The 20034-nt window shown below is 39.2% G+C and overlaps 1 protein-coding gene across 4 annotated transcripts in view; it reads right to left on the reverse strand.

Annotated features, from left to right (window-relative positions):
* RERE (arginine-glutamic acid dipeptide repeats) overlaps positions 1–20034 on the reverse strand; it is a 255086-nt gene that overhangs the window by 233742 nt on the left and 1310 nt on the right. The gene's annotated exons all lie outside the window — the stretch shown is intronic.

Genomic DNA, 20034 nt, shown 5'->3' on the forward strand with positions numbered 1-20034 from the left:
TTTTGAAAGTTGCCTTTGAAGATCAGAAACTCTTTAGCATAAAAAGTGAAACATGCAATCATGTTAATTTGACAAGGTAAAGGGAAAAAGAAAAATCACTTCAGCTTAGTATTTCTGAAACTCATGCTATTCTTTCATTTCAAGGGGGGGGAAAACGAAGGGATTTTTCTTTCCTGCTTCCCACTACAGTAACTAAAGTGAGGATGTAACAAAGGCTTTTGGTACTCTGAGCATTTTGAAAACAAAACAAGAAAGTATCAAACTTGGCAAGTGACCTAAGGAAACACTTTGCATCTTAAACAAAATTAGAAGGTTAGAGTAAATTGCTGAAGCACAAACACCCCTAGCAAGCCAGTGAGCATTCATTTTCCCTTGTTTGCATAATAAATACTGCAGAGATACATATGCATATATATACTCACGTGTTTTAGAAACAAGAAATTCAAGCTGGAATTTCACACTCCTCCTTCCGAAGTTTAAGTGAGCTGCATGCCTAGCCAAAACACCATGTTATCCAGAACTATTGTGTCAAAAGTGAAAACAGAGCATCCACACATTTCAAGTTTTTGTACAAAAGAAAAAAAAATATCAATAATTTTGAGTTGCCAAAAGTATCACAGTTTTCCACTATTCAAGTACAGTTTATGGTAACTCTTCACGTGTGTGAATGTTTTACTCTAACAATTTGTTCCTCTCATCTGCTTTGCACCAGTAAAACAGGTACTGCATTTGAAAGACTTAGAATAGCCCATTTCTCACTACCCCCATGTGCCCCTGGGTTCTTAGTAATGCACATTACTATGACTGTTCCTAAATATTTATGAATACCTTTGCAGTCAATAAGGGGCTCTAGACTGCAGTGTTCTAGTATAGTACATCTGCAGTGTTGGTCAGCACTTGGAGAACTGCACGCTTTCCAGGGTCATCCTGTGGGACAATCTAAATGCTAAAATTCAAGAACAAGATAGATGCTGGTATAGAATCCTATTTGTCTGAAGTTATATTTTGCAGAGGTATTCCCTTTAAATCAGAAGTTCAACCTCTATACATATGTTAAGCTGTCTTCAGGACAGACATCCACACTTTACAGACAGGCAAGTCACCATACACCAAGTCTCAAGTCACAAAATAAATACATAAACAGAAATCTGTGATTGCTGTGACTGCTGACTCCCCGATGCTTGTTCAAATACTGAACACTCAACTCTGACAAAAGGAACCATTTACAGAAGTGGTGACTAACCTCCTTTTCATAATTGCTCGCTCAATTTTTAAAAGCATGTTCCTCTCCCTTACAGTTATAGAATTATTTCAAAAGCATGAACCCATTACACATTTGCCTCAGTCTGCCCTCAACAATAGCCTCAAGAGATAAAAATCCTCATTCATTTCAACAGAGGCCTATTGATTCCACTGTCACAGAATAGGACTATTTTCTCTTCGTGCTGCTTCAGAACAGAGCATTCTGTCATGGAGCTATACATTTATTTCCTTTCCTGTTTCTTTAGAGAAGGTTCATAGCAGTGGCTTCCCACACCCCATCAGAAAGCTTTCAGCAGTCAAGATGCAGGTAAGTCCACTCCACACTCACTAATACACAGGAGAGTTAATGCAAAAAAGCAACAATGGGCAGGCTCTGATCTGCAGGCATTCATACCCAAACCGGGGGAATACCAAAACTCTCTTCACTACCATGCATACTGTTTCACACTATACAGTAAGAACAGGCAAGGGTCTAGGAGCCAGCTGGAGATGAACTACCAGTCTTATAGGAACCACCCACCGCACCACACAAATGCTTACGGTTCGTTAGAAAAGCAAGGTCAGAACACTTATAACTCAGAATTCTGTAAATGTGAACATCTCCAGGCATGATGCTTGGCTGTCAGTGTAAAGCTGCCAAGTTTTATTAGAATTGGGGAATATCGACTGCATTCTGTCCCTTGAATGTCAACGATCTGATCCTTCAAGTCAAGTCAAGCGCAATCTGTTTCCAATGATGCAGTCAGCTGATGAATTCATGTCATGGTTACAGAAGCTTAAGAACAGCTGTTTAGGGAGGCCAGTACTTCTTATCACAACTGGATGTAACTAAAGGTGTCCTTTACTCAACCTTCAGTACACATCAAAGATTGGGACCGGCTAGTCCCTACAAATCATTCAGGCATGTTGTTTCACAGGAAGCAAGCCACAACATCAGGAAGAAAAGTAGTTCTATGAGCAACAAAACCAAGCACCTTCTGATAGGCTTTTGGCTCTTAGAGAGGGGAAGGGAGGTTGGTTTTAGGGAAGGTCACAACCAAGTCTTTCCTTTCACATCCACAGATACCCGTGAGGTGCCCCACACATTTTCTTGAAAATCCTCTAAAAAAAAAAAAAAACAATCAAGCTATGCTCAACCAGGGGGAAAAAAACCTAAACAACCAAACCCAAGCAAACAAAAACCCACACCACAGATGAGATCTTCAGTTTCTAGAAACAAGCTCACAATTATTCAAATGTTTTGCTCTCTCCTTCATACCTCTCAAACACAACTAGTTGGCCCAGTTACCAAGACACATGAAGACAAGCTAAACCATCAGATACACCTGCTACTGCAGAAAACAAAACTACTTATAAGATTAAAAACTGCACTCAGCAATTAATTTCTCCCTCCATCCAGAATTTAACAAAAATTTTTGATTACTCTAAGAACAAGAGGATTTATGGTTTTGGGTTCCACATCTCCCCAAACACTTCCAACACCACCACTGGTTCAAATTTTATTGCTCCATCAAGAAATGATGGACTCAAGTTCACAACAGATGCTGGATTTACAAATTAATTGCTATCTTTCCCCCTTTGATTTTTGCCAGCGTTTAATGTACTTGGCATTCTTCTTTATCAAGAAGAGATATATTATTTTGCTTAAATGTGAAACATTTCTGCTCCTGATAGTTTACCACCCAGAAGTATTTACTCATCTTTCTACATTACGAACGAAAAACTAGGAAAGGGAAATTGCAGGCTTCCCCATCTGTCTTACTGCATCAAACTAAAACTGAAAGTTACATGATAGGTACTTTTTGTACAAACTGCTTGCAGAAGAGCAAACAAACTAAGCAGAAAGATCAACAGCCACAATTCAGAAGAGATGTCCCTGCTGAGTAGGCTTTTCAGAGCTTGACATTGAAGAGCAAGAACTATTACTAGTCTCTGTAAAAATCAAGCAAGTTTTTGGAACTACAGGTTTATAGTGAAACAGAGGGTATCACTAGAGGTGTTTAAATCTGCATCCCACCTCATTGGTACAGTCTAGCCAGGTAGATAAATCACTACAAAACCAAAAGTAATATTTTCAGTATTCATCTTAATTTGGCCTCTGAAAGACTAACTATCCAATGAAGCTTACAGGCAACTCGAGCAAACCCCAACTTCAGTTAAGTTTTAGGTTCTCTCCAGTATCTACTTTCCCCATCGTAAGATACAAGGTGAGCAGAACACAAGAAGTAAAAAGGCAGAAGTTTTCACAACAGAACCGATCTATAGCACTCAGTTCAACACTGTCATCAAGTTACAATAAGCTAAAACACACACAGAATGAGTGATCTTCTGTGCATCTTAGAAACCTTGAACCTTTGACTATCCACTTAGAGATGAAGCTGCAAACACACCAATACACATACATGCAAGAGAGCCAAACAATAGACCAGAAAAGGAAACACTGACTTTCAGTCATGTCAGCTTAGCATGTCTTTGTTCAACCTGTGGTTGACAACTTGAGCAGTCAGTTTGCCAGAGTATTTTCTTAAAAAACAAAAGGCAAGGCAATATAACTTAGAGAAATTTGGGGGAAAAAAATCAGTTTGCTAATATTTGAGTCAGTATGGACCAGTCCTGAAATATTTCCCATCGCAGTAAGGACTACAGACATGAGAATTTAGCACAACAAGTATTTTATAGAGCTTACAATTGGACCTAAAAACCATTTTCAGTGATCCTCCGACTCCCGTTCAGTTATAATGCTACATAGTGCCACCTTTAGCTCACTAAAAAGAGATTCTGTTAAGTACTGTGAAATTTCAGCTTCTCTGGTAGTAAGTAAAGTGCATTTACTGAATCCATTTCAAAAACACAAGTTAGCTTCCAGATGTGAGACATCTGGGGATGGGCTAAGGACTCCAAGAACCTGCTTAGTCTCAGAAGCCAACGGTGACAAAATATAAACTCTTCGTTACCTTGCTACCACCGTGAGACAGGCTGCCTGTATACCCTGCCAAAGCCAAACAATTTTCTGTAGTAGGCAGCTCATTGTCCTACTGAATTCAAGTGTTTCCAGTCCTAGCAGAATATTCTGACAGCTTTATAAATCTCCTCTTAACCCCTCTACTTTCCTAATACTCAGAAGTATAAGAACTTTTTTCCCAGTATCCTGTACAGTTTCAGTGGTATATAACTCACACTTGAGAGCTAACATATGGTTCAAACAAGCATCAGATTGTTGCATGGCTTTCATACCAGCCCTCGCAATCCCTGGGTTCCTAACATCTGTCTTTCATTTGCAATATAATTACACATTTATTTTCTATTTTACTAGTTTAATTTCACATACTGTTTACTTGATCCTGGGTATGCTTTTGCTGCAGCCAAGGGACATCACACTCCTTTTCGATAGGAGTATGTTTCGTTTGAGCTTACAACATTCAGCAGTTTTCTTATTCACAGATTCACCTATGTATGGAAGAAAATTGCTCATACAGTTTTTCCCCTAAACTACAAACAAACTCTACTTCATAAAAATCTAGAAAAGAATTACAGAACCTTGACCAGTTCTTCCATAAAAAATTAAAAACAACTGCAAAAGCTTTAAGAGAGTACTGGAAGGTGAGGGAGGAGAAAGAGGTATCAATATTTAATCTACTGCTAAAAATGTAGCATCAAAGCTGCATCAAGGTGGCATAATGTTGCAGCTGCTTCCATTTTCATGTTCTTACATTAAGAAACCAGATTTTCCTTTTGCATTATGTATTAAATAGTACATATTTTAGAATCTCAGACAATAATCTCTAAGCCTTGCTAAGCCTTTATAATTGAAAAACTTGCATTTAGCGTTTTACAGGCTAGACATGCATGAAATACTAAATTCAAAGACAGAGCTAATGCTGATTCCTTGATAGTCCCTCCTGATGTATATACCCCTTCACAAACTCCCTACAGCTGGAAAACAGAGTGATCAATGTATCTAACATGCCTAACTTAAAGCACACTTACATTCTTCATGTTTGAGCAAAGAAAGTTCAGACTTTCTATCCACACAAGTTCCTTTACTGAGAAAATTGCCACCACGTGGTGACCAGCTATTGTGTTCTTACAGGCAGGCAATATATACACAAAAAACCCCAAGATAAAATTTTTCAAAACATAGTGATGCATTCAGCAGGAATTCTGCAAATGAAAACCTGGTTTTCCGGGTTGCTACAGACAGGAATTGTGTTTTCACAGTTCAAAGCAGAACACTGGGAATGGTCACTGCTTTACAAGTTCTTCAATTAAACTCACACACACACACCTCGCTCAATACACAACTTCTAAATACAGACACATAGCACAAGAAGTCTTTCTGTAAATTCAGTAAGCTAGGCACATGTTTACACGGACAAAGTAACGCACCCATCATTACGGGGCAGAAGGAAAGCTGGATGAAGGTAAATGGGACATTGTTAACAGAATACACTTTTGACAGCCCAAGAGCAATTAATATTAGAATCCTTTATCATCTCAAACACCTCCAAATTTGAGATAAGTGTATTAGCATGTGGAACGTTAGCGGTAACGTCAAGTTCCGCAGTCGTCATCAGCTTGAATCAGTGGGCTTAGCATTAGTATTGCACCATGCTGGCCTAAGTCTGCTACCGTGCGCTGACTCAAATCTATTCACGTAGAGATAGGTCTCCTCTTCCCCCAGCCCACACCGAGTCAAAGAACTACAAGGAAAGTTCTTGCTAAAAATGGGAGGGGAAAATCTATTTTAGAAGACTTACAGAGCAGAATAGTGGAATGCATTTCTGTAGCATCACAGAAATCACTGGAAACTGGGTTTGCTATGTCCATTAACAAGTTACTCTACACACAGAAAATTCATCCCACAGACCACCTTTCAAAATAATAGGCCATGCTTCCACAGTATATCTGTGCATAACCAGACCATGTAAAAGTTTGCCGAATCGTCTCCCATCTTAATTTTCCCTTGTGGTAGCTAAGATACATGCAACTGTAGCTAAAAGTTCTACAGCTTGCCTGGTATCCATTATTAAAAGCTAAACAGATGTTTACTCAAACTGTAACATCATTGTTTGCAAAGCATATAGGAACTGTTTATATCAGCACAGAATGGGTGCCATTTACTTATACTCCTCTAGGATGAATCAGAAAGCGTAACAATGAAAGGCATTCAAGCACAGCAAAACTTGCTAATGAATTTTGGTAGCAGCAGAGACACCCACTGTATTCTTCATTACTGCTGCAATGTATTTTGCAGTTAATTCTAACCAGATCCAGAGGCATACAATCATACTAAGCGCTGTATTGCGACATATTATTTATCTAACAGCAGGATTCCTGCAACGCCTGTCCTGTACTGACTGGCCAATACAGCAAGGATTTACAAGTCCGCTATAATGGACGTTATCTTCTCCAGAGGCCGCTCATCAGTTCTTTATGCCCATTTGTGCTCTCCACGCTGTAAGTGGTTTTTCATTCTTTAATCAAACACTTCTCTGGTCACACCATTAAGAGTATCATCACAAAGTAACAGTAGAGAAACACTGAAAAAAAACAAACTATTCTTCCACTCGTATCTCTAAACAACTAAATATCACATTAAAAAAATAATAACAGAAGAGACAATCACTCCAAAATGCAGCTTGGTTTTGTCAGCTTGTGTAGATTTTAAAATTCAGATGCTTGCATTTTACTTGTCTGCCATTACTGGCAAATTGAAGCTATGAACAAGTGCTGCGTAGGCAACAAATAATTCTACTAACATGCCAACAATCACTTTAATCTCTTCCACTTAACAACTCATGAACCTTTTATGAACATAATCTTCTAGAAGGCAACTGGTAATACAAGATAATCCCAGTACAAGTTTAATTAAAAATACAAACTACGTATAGCTCCATGCTTACCAACTCTTTCATGCTGAAAAAGGAAGAGAGGCTATTATTAATAGCTCTGTTAATCTAGCAAGCTGAAGTGCACAGAGACAAGCTAAAGAAGCATTCAACAGACCATTTCACACTGAAAAAATAGTTTTCACAAATTATGACTCGCCTTAGCGTAAGCATTAAAAACCTATTTTAAATAGCTGAACTGAAGCATGCTTGCAGAGTTATGGATTCTACTCTTTTAAAGAAAATCCAGTACAAGATTATTTGCTGTTACAGGCTACAATGGAATTAGTCTAAAATTTAAAAAAAGCTATTTTCCTTCAAGAAACGGAATTTGAGCCACTTGGCTGTCAGATGCAAGTCAACATAGATTTCATTTGAGTTTCAAATGCCAAGAACCTTATTTGACTGGACATAAAATACATTTGCTATTTTTAAACATACCTCATGTAACCATTTAACCAGAGCTCTGTAGTTCAAACTGGGGAGCTCTTTTCACATTAAAAAGCTGATCAGAAGACGGGTCTTCACAGTTCTGTTTAAGTGTTGGCTTGTTTCCATAAATACATTTTGCATTCCCAAGCTCCCCTAGTAATCATCTCCACAGCTCTTTCACCTTCTTCTAAACCCAGTTTGAAATATTCCTAACTGCCTGAAAGCCTCCAGAAAGTTTGGGGTTTTTCCTGCTTCCCTTTGCCACAGCCACTGCCTCATACCTGTGGCAAGCAGTAACTAGCCCAGTCGGGTCGACACTGACCACAACGGACACTCCATAGGCTATGCACGTATCCATCTCTTCCCTACTCTGACCAAGAATAACAAAGTCCAAAGTTTTATGCTACCATTTTATGTGGTGCTAACAAATCAAACCTGTCACCAACACAGAAGTGGCGTCTAACCGTATCCCAATGCTGAATCAATTTCTCACCTCAAAGACTTCAGCTGTCTAATTCCGAGCGTTATAGTTATTCAGAGTCACAAAAGGCACTCTCTTTAAAATATAAAATGAATATCTCTATATTGAACTATCCTGACACACACAGAATGAAGCGATGTGTAGGTGAGCTGTGACATTCTTGCTGTTGAGAAGCACACTGCCCAAACCCGTAAGTTTCTCAATATAAACTTCTTTTTGGTTAGATGACTCCACACTGAAGGGCACTGTATGGGCTCTCTTCACTCTGAGAAAACAGCAAGAAATCCCGTGGAGGAAGGGGGGAAAAAAAGAAAAAAACGCCACAACAAAAAAAACCAAAACCCACGTGCAGAAGCAAAATGAAACTTTGTAATTTAATGCAGATTTCCCTAAACATGTTTCAGTTACGACACCTCACTAAGAACTAAATGCATAGCGAATATATTTGCCTCTTACAAGAGGCATCAAATTTTAGACACAGCTGAATGAGTTACCACTACAGAGAAATGCGGGTTTCCTCAAGCTCCAGATCATCAAAAAAGCAAGACTATACAGAGCCTTTGTCTTTTTGGGAATATACTCAATTAATCATAACGGACAAATGTAATTCAGATGGATATCCAGCTCCTAAAGGGATCAGGGAAGGGTGCTGTTGCTCATCAGAAGTTCTTTCACATTTTGAAACCAACTCCTTTAGATGTTGCACTGTATTGCATGTATCAGCTCTCCCCTCTTAAACGATTTGATGCATTTCATTACCCAGTGCTACCCCCAAACGTCTGCATACCCTTTCTCTAAGCAGTTTCTCACTAATATGGAAACCTCCAATTCAGGCTCCTGCAGTGTTCAGTTCTCATAGTAGTAGAGGATTGTTTTTATACAAGTGGTTTAACAAAAAAAAATCGTACTGTGCTATAGAGACAACGCTTACAGCCCACCCTGACAGCCAATTTATCTACAGTCCAAATTCATAGCTAAATCAAGTCACTAGAGCAAGCATATCAACCACGTACCATGCTCTGCAAGTTCTTTCTGACAAACACTTAACATCTGCAGTCTTTTGAAACAAGACGTTTTTCCACAGCTACAGAAGTCAGCCTGGGCTATGGATGACTGGCCCCCGAACTCCTCTTTCTGTAAGTAGGAACTGATGACCTCTGAACTGTTAACATCAAGGAACTAAGCAGGCAACAGTCCCAAAGGGCTGCTTAAGTGATGCTACCCAAATAGGTTCTTCCCACATAAAAATCCACTACTTTCAAAACTTAGAATACTTTTTATCTTTAAGGCATTTGCCTGAACTTAAACACTGAAGACAAGGGCTCTGCTGCTACAGTGAGGGGGTACTTTTAAGGTAGCTTAAGTCTGATGTCTTTCTGTATTGTCATAGTGTGGAAAATGAACACAGTGGACATTGTCTTCATTTCCTCTCCAAAAAAAAAAGAAAAACACACCAGCATAGGAAAAAAATAACCTAAAAATCAACAACTCATGCATACTCATACACCGGCCTAAGAACTTTCAGGAAAGAAGGAAACCCTCTTCCCCCCAGACATGCTCCCCAATAATTGTTTGAATGATGACAAGTTTTATTTTAAAGAATAGTTTGGTTTTCCTCGTGACACCAGCTTGCTACAGCCACCACCTCTTCCAATCACAGACTAGGCAGAAAGGCTATACAAGCTCAAAAACACATCCAGCCACACAGAGAATAGACCTAGCTGGACCTCAAACAGAAAGATCAGTGTTTTCTGCAGTGCAAATATTAATCTCTTCTGCCTAATTTTCTTCTCTGGAGCCCTTCCTTCCTCTCACCTGGGGGCAGGGGGGAAGCAAGCTAGAGAGAATACAAATTTTGTTCTTCACACCCACTGAACCACAGACTGATTTTAAAGAACTATATTTAAATGAGGCTCAAATTACATTCCTACTGAACAAGGTTCTAAAAAATGTATTTTTGTTATTTTTATTAAAAGCAAACAAGTACATAGGAAATAACCTCCTGGCTTTCCTTAGCTTACTAATGGGTGACACCCCTTCCTTCCATCTTGGAAGGCTCATTGAGCATTTATCTCTTCACCTTTGTACACCTGAAAGCAAAATCCCAATTTCATTCACTTTAAGGAGGTAGAGAGAATGTTACCCAGAATGTATTCCCAGTATTGATTCAGAACTGTTCTCTGAAGGAGCAAATAATCAATTAGTAACAAGAGGGAGACTAAGCATAGGAGTTCTCCATTAGCAATACCTTGAGACATCCTGCTATTACAAAGCATAAAAGCCTACGTTTTCTGCTAAATGCACAAACAAGCAAACCAGGGAGTAAAAAGTTACAGTAATTCCTACAAAGCTTATTTTAAAGGCAAACTTGTTTCAGGGCAAGAATTGTAGCATAAAACAGTTCTGAGAACCATGGAAAATAGCAAGCTAGAAATTTATTCGAACACTTCAATAAGAAAATTTAATATAACTCAAATTTGGCAGCTAAGAGAACAGGCATTTAAAAAAACCAATAATTTCCATTCAGTACTGAAGAACTAGATATTTACTACAGCTGCCGTTATCAGAAGATCCTTAACTACTTTGATATGGACAAGTAATACCAAATAGATATTGATGATACATCAAGACACAAAATAACAAATGCAAAGATACAACAGAAAGTTGCCATCAGAATTGGACTTTGAAGTAAAACAAGAGCAGCCATGTCGTCAAAGATACGGTGAGAAAGTGACAATCTATAGCCACGGAGAACAGAGCTCACTGGTGCCTTGATGCAAATATACCACCTAATATATATAATTATATATCAATGTCCTGACATCAATTTATTTAAAAAAAAAAACAAACAAACCACACACCACCAAAACAACACCCATACTTTTAAAGCACACCTCACCTCCCTGTTATATTCCAACAGGAAAAAAAAATAATATGTAAGAAGGTAAAATACCAAAAGAACTTCATTCTGCACTGGGGTAAAAGGGTGCAAGTAACCACAATAAACTGAGAAGAGAGCTGCTCAAATTATAGTTTTGAAATGTAGTCATTTCTTAACCAGTAGAACAACAGGTTCCTGAGAGTTTACCTATTGTTCTTGTAAACCCCTGTGGAGCACGAACTGCCATTAAAAAAAAAATCCCCACATATTTCATCATTTCTTAATAGCTCACTGGTCCTCTATACTAAACAATAACATACCATAGAAAGCAAGCTACAGGTTTGCCACAGCAGATCTTCACGGTTGTGAGCGATCAAGTCAAGTTCTCTCTGCGTTGGGGGTTGGCTGAGCTGCTGGGCTTGGGAGGATTTTTTGGATTGTTTTGAAAGCATTACCTAGCTATTTCATGATTGTTGTGGAGAGGAAACATGCAACGTATAACTAAGTTAACAGATGTTTTCAGATTAGCAAAGTAAACATATAAAAAATTAGCTTTTTCATATTGCTTAACATCTATAGAACTTCCCGATAACAGTGACAAAGTATCATCACACCTATTTCGTAAGCAGAAAAACACAGCTGCAGCGAGCTGTTCAGCTCGAGGTCATGCAACAAGTCGTGTTTGTTTAGTTTCTAAAGTGCCTGGAGCACAATCCAAATATTGTGATACCAACAACACCTAAATTCCTGTAATGAATTAACAACATGCAATCCTTCCAGTCTCTCCTGTTGTCTGCTTCTAGCATGACCCTTTATTAGCTTCAGGAATTAAATATATGACCCAATTAAAATATCTTAGACATGTTTAATTTCAAACAGAATGTTATAAACATGAGGCCGTATTCGTTAATAAACCCTCCCCACTTTTGTTTCTCTTCAAGAATATCTAACACGTGCAGTAGGGCCTCAGAAAAGTCTCAGCAAGGAAAAGCGTGAATATAACTCATCAGGACTCAGAAGACTTCACTAAAACGTACACAAAAGTAATTACTTTCCACATCTTACTAAACTTGTACTTTGGGACAAAAAGCTATGGAAGTAGTTATTTGATGACTAATTAGAGTAGGGAAGAGAACAGGGCTCTCATTAACTGAGGCAAGCCTGCACGCAGAAAAGTGACATCTAAGGAGAATACATGAGGAGCCAGTTTCATTTTTCATATATTACAGATATAGGCAGAAAAGCATGCAGTTAGACAATAAAATTCAACAATAAAAGACTAAGTCTATTCAACATGAAGAGAGGCAGGAAGGAAGAATCAAATTATTTTTTCCCAACCAGAAGAATGAGCCGATATGCTGTTTACAGAACTGCGTTTAACAAAGCCAGCCATGGAAGGTAAGCTGTGGTAGTAACTGAGACTCATGGAAAAAAAAAACACATATCCTCAAACACTCATATTAATCACCAAAAAAGAATAACAGCAGGTAGAATCCCAAAGTCTACAGCAGGGAAATTAGCACAATTATGAAAAAATATAAGCAGAGGTAGAAAACAAATATGTTAGAAGTCACATATATTTCTACTGGCCTGTTAAAGGACATCTGACATGCCGTGAGACATCATTGATAATTCTAGCACCTCCCTATGAATTAGTGCAATTAAAAAAAAATCTCAGGACTACTAGACTACATGCACCACTATCTTTTCACCTACTGCACTCCTACAGTATCTCCAAACTTTGACGAAGATAGTCAAACAGCAACCAGAGCTGTTTCAGCAGGTCTGAAGAGAGCTTGGATTCTCCCTAAGCTTTCTTTCAAGAGTATATGGTAACATTCGACTTAACCATTTTCTAATCCAAGTATTATCCAGACTTTCATCCAGAAGCATGCATTGCAACCCTCCCCAACACCAACAGAATGCCTACAAACACAAAAACCTCCGTATTGCCTTTATTCAGACATTAGGCTGTTTTATTTGCATCTCTGCCTTAGGAGAACTACTTGCACTACGATATTCCATCCATGTTTACTCAAAAACATTCACCTTCATCACATTACCCACATTTGCCCCTTTTCACTCAGTTCCTTTGATTTAAAGCTTAACGTCTGAAATAATACCCTACTCCAGCTTTGGCCAGCCAACACAAGAGTAGCCTTGAACAGTTTCTCTACCGTCATCATCTGAAATCCTTCCATTGCTTCTGCCCTGAGTTCAGCAGCAGGGAATATAAAATTTATCACGGAAACCGAGACACAGAAAACACTATGAAGGAGGAAGGGGGAGGAGGTTTCCCTGATTAACCACAGATACAAGGGGCAAATCACAGCAAGTTCTCAAGAAAACAAAACATGGGTTTTACTTCCCTAAGAACATGTCCATTTTTTGTTCCCCGTAACATCAAATAAACTTGTGTTTAGTTTAAGTCTTACAAATAAAATACATTAAACGCACAGCTCAAACCAGTCTTAAGGAAAGCCAGTTTATTTCCTGATGGCTCTTACTAGCTGGGCATTTGACTCACAGAAATCTTTAAATGTATAGATATCTTAAGTTCATTCTATCATTGGGTAAAGTTCCTCATCTTAAGGGTTCACGTTAGAAAGCAAGTAGAATAATTCAGTGGTTTAAGGAGCAGTCAGAGGCAGGTCTATTAAGTTTTGTGAAAATGAATGACCTTGGAGACATAAATTAGATTTCCTGCATCTCACTCCCAGTTTGTAAAGATGAGGATTAAGTGCTGAAGTCGTCTGCACTGACCTCATTAGAAGATCTCTAATGGAGACATCACACTCCTTTTTATACAAGATGCACCATCCTGGCACAGAGATATCAGGTACCAGAAGAGGACATAACTAGTGTTAAATTCTGTGTGTTTTGTTCACCTGTGGCCTTTCCGATTTTTAAATTTACTAAGAACAAGGAGCAAGACAAAGCTTTCTCTGCAGAATCTTGTCAGATACTGGGTCTTAACCAGGTAAATTTTAAGCAACTTCACCAATGTAAGTTCATACTTCCACACCCTGAAGTTTCTTTCATACTTCTAAGTTCATACTTCAGTTCTAGATCATACTGAAGTATAATCACAGTGAAGCTGACACACCTGAATAAGGGATGACCTAGCTGCATTAAAGCCATTGCAGACAAAGGGGATGGGAAAACAAGTTGAAGAAGAATTATAAAGGAACATGGGTAGAATTCCAAGAGACAGGTCAAGATGGTTTTGTGGGTGAGAAAAGCCTCCGAAGAACAGATGACCACCAGTGTTAAAAAAAAACAACTAGAAATCCAACAGCCACACACTCACCCTCAGTGGAAGACAAAAGTTTAAGAGAGAAGCAGCTCCCTTCAACTCCAAGTCTTCCAAGCTCAGAGCCACTCTTCACTTACAGGTACAGGAAAAAGTGTTTGTTGTGTGTGTCTACCCCATCACCCTGAAGAACCTTCCCACACGGCAAGTATTCTTGAGCTAAAACAGGACAATTTGTCAGCTGATGTAATACATGGGTGGTTATGGAAATGAGTGGTACTGAACAGACTGCTGACTCAAGGTATAAACGCACAGATGAGGTCCCATGAGTCACAGGCACTCTATGTTAAGCACCCAGAGCCATTTAATGATGGCTAGAAGTAAACAGGGCTGCCTGAAGTTACCTGTCCTTCAGGGAAGGGAGATCAGCGTCTCGCATACGCTGTCATTGAGGGTGAACATTTGCTGTGTATCCAACATTCAGCAAGTTACACACCAACTCATCCTACGCTAACTCGTTCACGTGCCCCTACCTTGCGTTGGGCACTAATACATATATAGAGGTTATGTGCATAGAGGTATGTGATCAACAGTCCCCCCCCAAGTAGATTCCCCCCTCCCTTTCACTACACAGACTATCATTATTCCACATACAGAAATCTGACTGTAGGATCAAGAATTTAATACATACAATATCCGCCTAAGAATTTAATATATACCACTTGCAAGATATCTGAGATCAAATACAATCTACCATTTTTTAGTTCCCTTAAATGAATTAGGCTTACTCTAGATAAGGATTAATTTGTTGGAGAATTGGTATAAAACACACACCCACCAAGAGCCACATCAAACTAAACAAAAGCTTGGTTTTGTAAAATTTTAACCACAATTTCTCACTAACAAGAAATTCTGCTCCTTAATACTATTCTTTTTAGCATAATATATAATAAAAAGAATGTTCCCCGTAGCATTTTAACCAACAGTTGTACAAGATGCCTGCTCCCAGGCCAGCTGATCACTAAGAATGCTTCCAAACAGCTCGGGGGGGCGGGGGGGGGGAAGGAAGGAAGATCTGCAGGAAGATGGGCCAAGTGCCCAAGAACTTGTCTGTTTCCACCCCAAAACAGTTGGCCATATCAAAAAGACGAACATAAAGGAGAAACTGCTCATCACACAGACAGAAATATTTATTAGCACTAGATGACAGAACTTCCTTTCTCTTTCTTTAACCTGGCTTCTCAAAGAAAATAAACTTCCCTAGTTCCCCTCCCAACCCCCAGTTCCCTTATCCTCTCATTTCATGCCAGTATTTTCTGATGCATCATGAATCTCAAACGAGCCTGCCACGACCATCATCTCAGCAACAACCAACATTCCTGAAAGTTTTGTGCAAGCCAGCAGATGGATAGGAAGAAAACCCTCTCTGATTAATTACATCCCCACTAAGGCACAGCAGACAGAAACCAGCATTTTAAGTTTTGCTGGGCAGCCAGCTCGTCCATAGGCACATACACCCATGCCGCTGGCCCATTCAAGTGTTAGGACAGACAGGGGAAAAAGAGGAAGTAACTGGCAACAGGGATGGAGGGGACAAACTTCAGGGCTTATAAGATCATCTCCTCAGAAGATCTAGTAGAACATAAGCTTCTTTAGTATTGCGGGCCATAAAAATAAATTTACACTACAACCTTCGCTAGAGAAGGCCACGTAACATCCAGCATTCTAAAACAGAAATCCTGTTACAAATTTGAAACAGGCCAAAACTGACTCTTGGTATAAGTGATTTATAATACTATGATTTTTTTTTTTTACTAAACACAAATAGATTAAATACACAGATTAAGTGAGACCTCAAAATTAACGAGCACTCGTTTTCTTCCATTTACCTCAAACCTTAGAACAGTGAACTAACCTCTCACGTGTGTTCTTTAGGAAGAACAAAAGACAACCTACATGTTCAAAGAACTACCCGTTTTTCAATAACTCAATGATAAAAATTTACTTTTTCATCTATCAAATTTATGCAATACCTAAGCTGATCTACATTTTCAGAGATGCACTTTTAACAGAATTAAGATGCCAAATACAACTGCAATCCTTTATGCCTAGAATTCAGAGAAACACCATCAACCCTGATACAGTGCATTTCCTGCACACACTTCTAAGAATTTCACAAAAAACAGCCATCATTATTCCCATTAAAGCGCAGAAGGAAAACAGATGTTTGTATCCAAGCTAGTTTAACTTTTCTCTAGGTCAACATACTATTCTGGATGCTCTGTGAACTACACAGACATTTGTATTAAAATAAAAAAAAAACACCACAAAAAAAACAAAAGAACACCCCCAAAAAAACCAAAACAAACACCACCTATTGAGATGGGAATAGTCAGCTAATATTTCCATCTGTTTTTTTCAGTCACTTACAGCAATTCCTTGCCCCAGTAGACTTTAAATCAAAAGGAGCCAGCGTAGTATTCATATCTTGTTTGCTCCTTTGTTCATACATCAGCCTCTCTGAAAAGAGCAGTTGGGCACAGCTACCAACATCATAAAAGCTTGTGTAAAATGCTGCTGGCAAACCAACATAAAGAGCACAATAGTGCGTTGTAGATCCTGCTCCCTAACACCTCCTATCACTCCAAGAAGTGGCTAGATTTTCTTCCTAGCAACTTGCTGGAAACGCCATTTCCAAACTGCATCTAATCACACTCACCTCCCTCCTGATACTTTCCACACCGCCAATGCCAATCTCACATACCTCCCAATTTCCCTATAGCAATAAACCAACTCAACATCAGTGAGGTACAGGCTTCATTTCAAGCAGCTCTAAAAAAAAGCACACTAAATAAACAGGTCGCCAATCAATAGGGGTTTTGTTCTCTTTTAGTTCCAAGACAGGCCTTTTTAAAAAATATGCCGTATTTTAAACCTACTAATTTAAATTTAAGCTCTGAGCTAAAGTCAGATACTATGCATCCCTTTAAGTCAAGCAGGATGATTTGTTTAGACTTTATGCAACTGAAACAACTGCAATGTATTTCCATCGCAAAACCACAGTGAAAAATAGCTGAACTTTAAAAATAGTTAGTCTAACCAGGATACCACCCTTAAAAAAAAAACAACACACAACCTAAAAAACCACTGTACATAGAAAGTTAGAGAGTTGGTTGGGCTTTTTTTAATGGTTAACTCCAAACCCAAGCACTCCTTTTAAATTTTAGTTCCTCACTCAGCTCACTTCAGGATCACATAACAGCTAATTCTTTTCCAACTGTCATTATTTTTGAAACTAGAAATTAATTACAATTCTAGTATTGTATCCATATGCCAACAACACAGAACATAACACATTACTGAAGCTTACAGTGTCCTTAAATATGGCACCTAATGAAATCAAAGCTACCCTCAGGCAATCTTAATGCACAAACAGCTCTGCTGAGAGGGTAACACAGGTTCTGCTGTACCATTGCACAGCCAGTAACACATACTTGCAAAATTCTATAGCTCATAGCACACTTTTTTTCCTCCCACTCCCAAAAGTGAAGTAACTTCTTTATGGGCGAAACAACTGGCCAGTATGGCTAGAGCAGACAGATGCATTTTGTAGCTATGATAGTAAATTTACAAATAGCGTGTTATTAAAAAAAGTCAATTATTGAACTGCAACATCAGAATGCCATTTTTCTCACCTAAGCTGTAATCAGCATTAAGAATTTCACACACCCTATCTCTTCATTTGTGAGTGTTAATTATTAGCCTTTTGCTGTGGCAGCACTGAATCTGTACCCACAAGTCCACAGGATGGACTTCTGCATGCGTGCAAAACTCCCACTGAGGTAAAACCAACTCCTGGATGTGAGTAAGTCACTATCTGTTAATCCAGCTACATAATTACTGTCTAAGGCAGGTCCGTCTCTCCTGGTTCTACTTATCTTTTCCACCCATGAAATGCTTCCCATTTCACACAGGGATATCAAGAGCTACGCCCAGATGAAGTTATCCCTCCCTTGGTCACTCCATAGTACAAATTCACGTGCCACAGGAATCATAAAGCCACAGAGAGGCAGCGTATGTATTTCCATGTACCTCCCTGTGAACTCAAACTGCAGCGGTTTTACATACAATAGCCTACAATAATGTTAAAATTATCAGTAGTCACACCAAAGCTGTATACGTGGTAGAAAAATACAAAAAAGTGTCCTCAGTCCAGAGGCAATCACCATGTTGTATTCAGCTAAGGAAACTGAAGTCATTTACCCCAGTTACACACCAGGGTCAGCTAAAGAGTCAAAAACAAAAACCTCGAGGCCTCACAATTAAGCTAGACAGTCACTACTGCCTATTTCCCAAAGGATCTAGCACACTGGCATCTTTCCCTCATCACCCACATGTTAATTTTTTACCCCCAGCAGCTAGTTGGAGTTACCAGCGAGCTAACTGAGATGTTACCACCCTCAATAACCCGATGTATGGAGCAGCTCAAGCCCTCGCACAGCAGTCGCTCCTTCACAGCCTCAGCACATGCAATAGTAGTATAGTCCTGCGAGGAGCAAGGAGCAGCGAGTTGGCCTCCATGATCCTTATGAGTCCCCTCCAACTCGAGGGATGCTATGATTCCACAATCTGGGGGGGGGGAGGCAGTGTTTTGTTTTTTAGCAGATGCTACTGTAAAAACAGAAACCTTAAACAATCTCACCAGGAAAGGAAGCCGTGTATATACTGAAATCTACTTCTAACCTCTGTGCAACTTTTGCCATTCCCATGCATTTATCTCAGGTATGCTCCCTTGGCAGTAGTTTTCCTTGCACACGTGCCTCCAGACCAAACATCCCCAAGCTAATATAGAAATCTGAAGCAAAGTAATTTTTATTTCAAGCCACCTGGGGTTTTAGATTGGGGAGAGAAGGTAGAACATGAAAGTAAGTTGAGAAGGGTTCAAAAAGAGTGTACTTCCGAGTCTCACCTCATGTGCTCCCTCTCTTTATACATCCACTTACAGACAGAGAAAGAAGCAGAGCCAGCGCTGGGAGGGGAGCAGGAAAGCACATACAGAATGTTTTGGCGCCCTTTAGCTTCTAATTTACTGTTTTGCCTTTTTGCAAAGTTACCAGAAGGGCATCCTGGGGAAGGAGGAAAGGGGTAGAAAATGTTTCCCATTCTTTATTTTTCACTTCTCAAAAGAAAAAGATACTACATTTGAGCAAGAACACAGTCCCAAAAACAGCAGAGAGTACGGCAAAGAACAATGAGCTCCCAAGCCTGGGCATTGTGTGCATCTACCTCCTCTTGCCTCCAGACCTCATCAGCCAGCGAGGCAAACCTCTAAAACCGCTATTCACCCAAACCAGGTGCCGAAATCAAGCCTGTTTCATAGTTTGTGGCACAAACTCAAGGAGTAAAACCAAGATAAGATGTATTTACCAGAAGTGCTTTTATTATTATAGAAATGCTTTCACCCCTCTCAACCACCATGGATTTCTCTGTTCTAAGGGAGCAGCGTACAAAAAACCAAAGCATCTGCCTGGCAGTATTAGAGCTACAAAGAAAAGTATTATACATTGCACATTAATCGGAAATTTGGCACACGCCCTTTACAATCAACAACTGCTCTTTTTTTGATACAGGGTTCATTTTTATCTGGTTAAAACCCCTATTTAAGAACAGGCACACTATTTGATTTATGTCACTTCAGATGTGCTCTGAGAAGGCGTTTTTACTAAATTGTAACATTAAGAACTAGCGGCTGAGGCTCCTCGTTTTGGTTACACTGGTGCACAAGCGAAATAATATCTGTGATTTCAACGTAACTCAGGAGTAAACAGACACCAGA

This window comes from Phalacrocorax carbo, chromosome 20 (assembly GCF_963921805.1).
Source record: "Phalacrocorax carbo chromosome 20, bPhaCar2.1, whole genome shotgun sequence".
NCBI classification, from domain to species: domain Eukaryota; kingdom Metazoa; phylum Chordata; class Aves; order Suliformes; family Phalacrocoracidae; genus Phalacrocorax; species Phalacrocorax carbo.